This window comes from Pongo abelii, chromosome 5 (genome assembly GCF_028885655.2).
Source record: "Pongo abelii isolate AG06213 chromosome 5, NHGRI_mPonAbe1-v2.0_pri, whole genome shotgun sequence".
NCBI classification, from domain to species: Eukaryota; Metazoa; Chordata; class Mammalia; order Primates; family Hominidae; genus Pongo; species Pongo abelii.
In genome coordinates this window covers 28,529,310-28,538,442 of record NC_071990.2, presented here as the reverse complement: position 1 = coordinate 28,538,442, position 9,133 = coordinate 28,529,310, and the positions used below count along the sequence as shown (strand labels likewise).

General features: G+C 46.4%; 1 non-coding gene across 1 annotated transcript; it reads left to right on the top strand.

Moving 5' to 3' along the window:
• Positions 1-7,422: 7,422 nt before the first annotated feature.
• On the top strand, positions 7,423-7,494 carry TRNAA-UGC (transfer RNA alanine (anticodon UGC)). The gene has a single exon. It is a non-coding gene; the product is annotated as a tRNA-Ala (tRNA).
• Positions 7,495-9,133: the final 1,639 nt, after the last annotated feature.

The window sequence follows — 9,133 nt, the reverse complement described above, 5'->3', positions numbered from 1 at the left end:
GATCACGGGTGCAGTTTCCACCTTCCTGTTCTCCTGATAGTGATATCAGATCTGGGGATCTGATCTTTTAAATGTGTGTGGCCCCTCCCCCACCCCTCTGACCTGGTCCGTCCGGTAAGATGTGCTTGCTTCCCCTTCACCTGCTGCTATGATTGTAAGTTTCCTGAGGCTTCCCAGTCATGCTTCCTGTTAAGCATGTGGAACTGTGAATCAATTTAAACCTCTTTTTGGCCGGGCGTGGTGGCTCACGCCTGTAATCCCAACACTTTGGGAGGCCGAGGCGGGTGGATCACGAGGTCAGGAGATCAAGACCATCCTGGCTAACACGGTGAAACCCCGCCTCTACTAAAAATACAAAAAAATTTAGCCGGGCGTGGTGGCAGGCCCCTGTAGTCCCAGCTACTCGGGAGGCTGAGGCAGGAGAACAGCGTGAACCCGGGAGGAGGAGCTTGCAGTGAGCCGAGATCGCGCCACTGCACTCCGAGATCGCGCCACTGCACTCCAGCCTGGGCAACAGAGAGAGACTACGTCTCAAGAAAAAAAAACAACAAAAACCCTCTTTTCTTCATAAATTACCCAGTCTCAGGTAGGTCTTTGTTCCAGTATGAGAACAGACTAATTAATCTTCGCTCTTGTGTTACAAGGGAGACCTCATTTGAGATCAGCCTGCTGGCACTGCAATGAAGTGCTTTGTATCAGGAAACTGTACACTATTGACCTTTTTTTCTGTTCACAGCTGAGCCACATGTACATAATCCATATTTTGTTTTGTTTTGTACTTTTACAGCCTATTTTTGAAGATTAACACATTTGCAAAGTGACTGACACTATCTTTGCCTAACCGAATCAGTGTTACAGAAAGCTTGCTATAACTAGAACTATAAATTTTTTTTTTTTTTTTTTTTTTTTTTTGAGACGGAGTCTTGCTGTGTCACCTAGGCTGGAGTGCAGTGGCACGATCTCGGCTCACTGAAACCTCCACCTCCCCAGTTCAAGAAATTCTCCTGTCTCAGCCTCCCAAGTAGCCGGGATTAGGGGCGCCCACCACCGCGCCTGGCTAATTTTTGTATTTTTAGTAGAGAAGGGGTTTCACCACGTTGGCCAGGCTTGTCTCGAACTCCTGACCTCAAGTGATCCCCTGCCTTGGCCTCCCAAAGTGCTGGGATTACAGGCGTGAGCCACCGCACCCAGCCTAGAACTGTAAATCTTAAAAAAAGGTATGTGATAATAGAAGCCTGAAATTAAAACCTGCATTAAAAAAAAATCACCAAATCTATTTGAAAACAAGTCAATTTGTGTTGACAGCGTGCTGGCAGTCCACACAGCCCTTGCTCGCTCTCGGCGCCTCCTCTGCCTGGGCTCCCACTTTGGCGGCACTTGAGGAGCCCTTCAGCCCGCCACTGCACTGTGGGAGCCCCTTTCTGGGCTGGCCAAGGCCGGAGCTGGCTCCCTCAGCTTGCGGGGAGGTGTGGAGGGAGAGGCGCGGGCGGGAACCGGGGCTGCGCGCGGTGCTTGCCGGCCAGCGTGAGTTCCGGGTGGGCGTGGGCTCGGCGGACCCCGCGCTCGAAGCGGCCGGCGGGCCCCACCGGCCCCGGGCGGTGAGGGGCTTAGCACCTGGGCCAGCAGCTGCTGTGCTCAATTTCTCGCCGGGCCTTAGCTGCCTTCCCGCGGGGCAGGGCTCGGGACCTGCAGCCCGCCATGCCTGAGCTTCCCCCCACCCCCGTGGGCTCCTGTGCGGCCCGAGCCTCCCGAACGAGCGCCGCCCCCTGCTCCACGCCGCCCAGTCCCACTGACCACCCAAGGGCTGAGGAGTGCGGGCGCACGGCGAGAGACTGGCAGGCAGCTCCACCGCAGCCCAGGTGCGGGATCCACTAGGTGAAGCCAGCTGGGCTCCTCAGTCTGGTGGGGACGTGGAGAACCTTTATGTCTAGCTCAGGGATTGTAAATACACCAATCGGCACTCTGTATCTAGCTCAAGGTTTGTAAACATACCAATCAGCACCCTGTGTCTAGCTCAGGGTTTGTGAATGCACCAGTGGACACTGTATCTAGCTACTCTGGTGGGGTCTTGGAGAACCTTCATGTCTAACTCAGGGATTGTAAATACACCATTCAGCGCTCTGTATCTAGCTCAAGGTTTGTAAACACACCAATCAGCACCCTGTATCTAGCTCAGGGTTTGTGAATGCACCAATCGACACTCTGTATCTAGCTACTCTGGTGGGGCCTTGGAAAACCTTTGTGTGTACACTCTATCTAGCTAATCTGGTGGGGAAGTGGAGAACCTTTGTGTCTAGCTCAGGCTCAGTCAAAACAGACCACTCGGCTCTACCAATCAGCAGGATGTGGGTGGGGCCAGATAAGAGAATAAAAGCAGGCTGCCCGATCCAGCACTGGCAACCAGCTTGGGTTCTTTTCCACACCGTGGAAGCTTTATTCTTTCGCTGTTTGCAATAAATCTTCCTAGCACTCACTCTTTGGGTCCATATTGTCTTTATGAGGTGTAACACTCACCATGAAGGTCTGCAGCTTCACTCCTGAAGCCAGCGAGACCACGAGCCCACTGGGAGGAACAAACAACTCCATGACGCGCTGCCTTAGGAGCTGTTAACACTCACCGCCAGGGTCTGCAGCTTCAGTTCTGAAGCCAGCGAGACCATAAGCCCACTGGAAGGAACAACTCCAGACGCGCCTCCTTGAGAGCTGTTACACTCACCGCGAAGGTCTACAGCTTCATTCCGTAGTCAGCGAGATTATGAACCCACCAGAAGAAAGAAACTCCGCACACATCCAAACATATATGAAGGAACAAACTCCAGACATGCCACTTTTAAGAACTGTAACACTCACTGGGAGGGTCCGCGGCTTCATTGTTAAAGTCAGTGGGATCAAGAACCCGCCAATTCCGGACACAGTGTTATGCTGAAATTTTCAGGGGCTGTCAGATTTCTCCTTTTAGCCACATTTCTGAATGTATGCAAATCTCAATATTTCCCCATAGCCCTTTAACCCTTTGTACTTCAAAATACATTTTGTTTCGTGTTTTTTTGTTTTGTTTTTTGTGGGTTTTTTGTTTTGTTTTTTTTTTGAGATCTGTTCTGTCACCCAGGCTGGAGTGCAGTGGCAGGATCTCAGCTCACTGCAACCTCCACCTTCCGGATTCAAGTGATTCTTCTGCCTCAGCTTCCCCAGTAGCTGGGATTTTAGGCACGTGCCACCACACCAGGCTGATTTTTGTATATTTAGGAGACGAGGCTTCACCATGTTGGCCAGGCTAGTCTGGAACTCCTGAGTTCAGGCAATCCACCTGCCTCGGCCTCCCAAAGTGCTAGGACTACAGGTGTGAGCCACCGTGCCCATCCATGTTTTTTTTTTTCTTTGAAACAACAGTACATATAATAGAGGTACAATTCGTTGGGATTAAAAAAGAAAGGAGAAGAGAGGAAAATAAAACAGTAAAAACAGTTTGGATTTCCAGTTTGGGGTTCTGCATGTAAGTAGCTTGGATGTTGTCACTTTCAAAAGCTGAAGGAAGTGAAAAATCAGTAACTTTTTAGATTCATAAGATAGGTCACAGAGGAAACTGGTGCCCCCCCAAATTGGAGAGACAAACAGACACTGAAAATCACAGCACACTGGAGCAGAAATGTCTGTGGGAACCATTGCATAGATAAGAAAACCTGAATTCTAATCAATGAACTGCTGGAGGCTAGGTGTGGACAAGTCTGAGAGTTAAAAACTCCAGGGGGACCCAGTCACAGCAAGGCCCCCATCCTTTTGTGTGTTTTACTTACAGGAACTTGACCAGATTCTTGCAGTAAATATTAGAGAAAAATCCCCTTGTGCTTCCACATGGGGAAAGGAAAAGGGACTATTTTGAATAGCACCTGTTTGTCTTAATAAATTCTGCCCTCAGGAGAAACTAGTAAATCAGAGCCTAACTTGCTGAGGTTTTATCAGCTCTTGGGGGAGGAAAACTTCCATGTCATGGAAGGGAAATATTTAACTCCAGCCCACTCTAGCCATCCTGTCCATCTAAGGGAAGAGAAAAACAACTAAGCAACACTTGTATGATTCACAGTGCAGAGGTGTAGGCTTACTAAAAGACAGGCCTAATTGGAGGACTGCAGAAATCTTCCTGTCCCCCTGCATCTTGCCCTCACATTACTAAAGATCTATTTGCAGCAGTTCCTCTAACCCAGTGCATCATGTTGAGCTATCAAGAAAAAAGTTATAAGGCAAACTAAAAGGCAAAAAAACAGCTTGAAGATGGAAAGCAAGCATCAGAAACAGACATGGGCAGGGATCTTGGGATTACCAGATGGGAAATTCAAAACAACTATGATTAATATGCTAAGGGCTCTAATGGATAAATTAGACAGCATGCAAGAACAGATGGGTAATGTAAGCAAAGAATGGAAATTCTAAGAAACAACCACAAAGAAATGCTAGAGATAAAAATAAAATGCTGTAACAGAAATGAAGAATACTGTTGATGGGCTTATTAGTAGACTTCACATGGCTGAAGAAAGAAGCTTTGAACTTAAGGATATATCAGTAGAAATTTCCAAAACCGAAAAGCAAAGAGAAGAAAGACTGAAAAGAAACAAACCAGAACAAGTAGCAACTAAGCCTGTGAAAAGATGCTCCACATCATATCCCATCAGATAAGTGCAAATTAAAACAAGAGACAACACACACACCTATTAGAATGACCAAACTCCAGAACACTTACAACACCAAATACTGTTGAGGATGTCAAAAAATAGAAACTCTAATTCATTGTTGATGGAAATACAAAATGGTATGATGTCTTTGGAAGACTTTAGCAGTTTCTTACAAAACTAAACATATATTTATCATACAAGCCAGCAATTATACTCCTTAGTATCTATCCAGAGAAGTTGAAAACATATGTACACATAAAAACTTACACATATATGTCTATAGCAGCTTCATTCATAATTGCCCAAACTTGGAAACAACAAAGATTTCCTTCTGTAGGAGAATAAACAAACTGTGGCACATCCAGACCATGGAATATCGTTCAGTGCTAAAAAAAAGAAATGAGTTATCAAGCCGTGAAAAGACATGGAGAAAACAAGTACCATATTATTAGGTGAAAGAAGCCAATCTTAAAAAGTTATATACTGTATGATTCCAACTATATGGTATTCTGGAAAAGGCAAAGCTGTGGAGATAGTAAAAGATCAGAAGTTGCCAAGGGTTAGAGGGAGAGGGAGGGACTGATTAATTGGTGGAGCACAAAGGATTTTTAGCTCAGCGAAAATACTCTATACTATAATGGTGGATGTATGTCATTATATATTTATCCAAACCCATAAAATGTGCAACACCAAGCGTAAACCCTATTGTAAACTATGGACTTTGAGTAATACTGATGTGTCAATTTAGGTCATCAATTTTAACAAATGCACCGCTTTAACTAAACACGCAGGGCTAAGCAATAGACAGGGATTGACATCCCTAGAACCTGCATTGGCCTGTTGGTTACCAGCGTGTCCCGCAGCCCAGGCCGGGGGATGGACGCCCGAGTCAGGTCACCCAGACCTCTCCGCCACCAGTTGCGGTCTGTTAAGGAACCACTTGCGGCAGCGAGGAGCGGCAGGTGGTGGGTGGAAGGGAGTTAGTCTGGGATGCAGGGAAGCGCAGCAAGAGAAATAAGCAAAGAGCCAAAGGTTTTATCCTCCAGTTCGGCTCTCTTTGCTTATTTCTCGAGATTTATATTTATTTATTTTGGGGCCTCTTTTACTTGATTCGAAAGCTTTCATCTTAGCTTTTGCCTTCTTTTTCTTTTCACATTGGTTTTCTATTCTCCCTTCCCCTCCTCAACACGGCTGCAGACAGGGGTACAGCAAGGGGCAGGGCACCCACCGCTACTCTCTGGTATTTTTCGGGAGATTTCGAGTGCTTCAGGGGACCCAGGAACACCCACACTGACGACCGAGCAAGGCTTGTTCCAACGACAGACAGAGGAGGTCCTCCACAGAGAGGTGAACCGGCAAGGACAAGGAGTCCGCGGCAAGGACAAGGAGTCCGCGACAAGGAGGAAGGGGCGGGATGGAAGGCGGGGAATAGTATCCCTGCCCGCCACACACAGGCGGGCAAGAAAGAAAACCGGGATGAGAGGCAGGGCGAGGCACAGGTTGGAGATGTGACGCGGCCGCAAACGCTAGGAGCTCCCTGGAGAAGTCAATGGACCACCCCAAGGTGAATCCTAAGAAGGCAGAGACGAGGCTTGGTCTGCGAGGAATGTTAGTCCGCTGAAACTGCGATCTGCGGGTTAAAATTAACCGCCGGAGAGCGGAGAGAAAGGGCCATGTTTTTATTGCTGAAGGGTAAAAGGACATATGTCCGAGGCCGAGCTGATAAACGGTTCCGGAAAATACTTAATGGTCCCCTCCCGCTAGCGCAGTGAGCATCCGACCGGGGAGACGCAGTGCTGGAGCTCGCACGTCAGCGCTTAACGGTGGTGTTTGCCCTTATCCATCCTTACCCATTCTGTCTCTAGCAGGATTATCAAAAAAATCACTCCAGCCTCGCGTCTATATCAGCGTTACTGGGAGGCCAGAGCTGTTCCCTCCAGCGGCGAGCTGGATCTCATTTTTCTGTAGGTCTCTGCTAAGCGTAAATTCAGTAAAAACCAGCTAATGCATTTTAGGCCCGCAAGCTCCTGCCTAAGACCTGCGGTCCGCAAAGCCCCAACGTTAGCGGGACAGATCGCTACTGGGTGTTCATTTCGGGCAAGGAAGCTCCACCCACCGGCGCAGAGAACTTTGGCCTGAATCCGAGAAGCACAACCCATATTGGTCCTCGTGCGTAACTCTCGGCCTTTATTTATTTGGTCAAGTCTTTCAAAATTCCTGGAGTCGTCAGTTTTTGATCAAGAATATGGTATACTTTCTGCTTAATGCCGTAGTTATATATGCTTATCTTTGCCAGAGCACTTGTCATACGCTATTGGAATGATTTGTTTATATAATTTTGAATCCTCCCTCCTCCACCTTCACACTTCATTGCAAGTCTCTGTACTGTGAAATATATCCTGAACCGAGGACACCTGTAATTTATTTCTCACTGCTCTGTGAGTGGCTGCTGTACTCCACCTCTATACTAAGGGTGTGGGAAGCCTGATGAAAGAAAAATAGTCTCTGCCCCCCAGAAGCTACCTTACTAGAGAAGGAAACAAACTTAACATAAATCTACTCTTATAAGCTGTTTGTGGTAAATGAAATTTAGGGAAAGTACAAGGAAGTTATGTATGGCATTAATAACAATTTGTTGAACCGACTTGATTTTCTATGAATATAAATTGAAAAAGCCGACGGAATTGGGTAGAGCTACTTTACATTGTTAAGGGCTATATGAGTAAACAAAGGGAAAAGAAGGTGTCCTGCGGAGGGGGATGTAGCTCAGTGGTAGAGCGCGTGCTTTGCATGTACGAGGTCCCGGGTTCGATTCCCGGCGTCTCCACTTTAGTACACTGGTTTGTTACTCTTCTTTCTTTAGGCAGAACTTCCTGACGTCTTCAAATACTTGAAAACAGGTCGGTGGTTTTAAAGGTCAGATGTATTTAACACGGCACACTTTCATAGTGCCGTGTCAAAATCCAAACTTTGTCCAACTGTCAAAACCCAAACTTTCTCCATCAAAATCCTGTAACGGCTAACTGCTTTAAGGCACTTTTAAATCTTACCACTCATTAACAAAATTGGGTTTACATTGTTATGACTGAAGGTACATGATTTGTAGCCAGAAATACAGTTATTTGGAGCACAGTTGAAGATGATTCTATCTTCTCTCAGCCACGAGGATCATCTTAAGAGTTAGTTTTGAGGCGGAAGGGTTGGGCAGGGGCCAGGGCAGAGCAGGCGCCTCCTCGTGGCTGGGGCTTCAGCGCAAACCAGCTGCCTCACCAGCTCTGGAGCTCGCGCCGCTTGGCCTCATCTCACTCACGCTGTCCCTCCCATTGGCTTGCCTGGCTCTGTCTCACCTGTCGCGCCATGCCTCGCCTACCCGGGCTCTGTCCTCAACTCTGCCACCACCGCTGCGTGGCCCTGTTCGCCCTGCAGCCCGACCCCTGCCTTGCCCACTCTGAGCCTCCGCGCCAGCCCATGTATGCCATGGAAATATGGCTGTTGGAATTGTGGTGTTTTAAGGCCTTCTTAACACCGTCTGCATATGTGCTAAGCAGTCGGAGCCAGTTCAGAAAGGAGTAAATGGAAGAAGATGTTGAGCGCCTGTTAACGTCCAAAAAACTTTCAGAAAAAAAAAAACCAAAACTGTCTTCATAAACTGTAATACCACATTACAACCATTGTGGTATTCAGTTTCATAACCATCTTTATGATAAAAATTTTGGACTTTTTTAGTACTGTGTCTTATAGAGATGTATAGTCAAAAATGTTTTGCTTAAGTATTAAATACAACTGAAACACTTAAAAAAAGTTAGCTTTGAGCTTTATATCAGGAACTGTCTGAACTATTTGCCTTAAGATACCTTTTCTGCCGTTGTTACCCTGGTCTTTTCACCAATATGCTACCTTTTTTTGGTGGGGGGGGGCTGTCATCTATACAATCTATAGTATCTGTTTATATAGCATATATTGTATTGTAAGCCATTTTTTCAGTTGCTTGTTGAATGAGACCTGGTCTGGTTCAACAGAATTTAAGGTCATTTGAATGACCTAAGGGTAACTTTTTCTTCTTAAAAATAAGACGTGAATTATTGACACAACCTTGAAGAAACAGCTATGCAAATGATGTTTATGAAAATTTTTTGGACTCAGGATTGGGGAGAGAACAGAGATGGTTGCAAGGATATAATAAGTGCTAGAGCTTACAATTTGCATGCCTAGGGTTCCCAGTTCCATCCTTAGTATCTCCAATTTGTCTTCCCCAAAAGGAGCAAAATGAAGCAAGACCTATTCTGTTTGTTCATAGGTTATTTCATTCCTCTTTCGATGTCACTGCTAGTGTTTACTTTTCATCTTCGTTCCCACTTCCTGGTAGTTATTCTACAAGAAACTATATAAAGACGCCATTTTTGTGGCAATTTTGGTCAACAATCAGAATAGTCAGTAATACCTACAGTGGGGATGTGGTTCAGTGG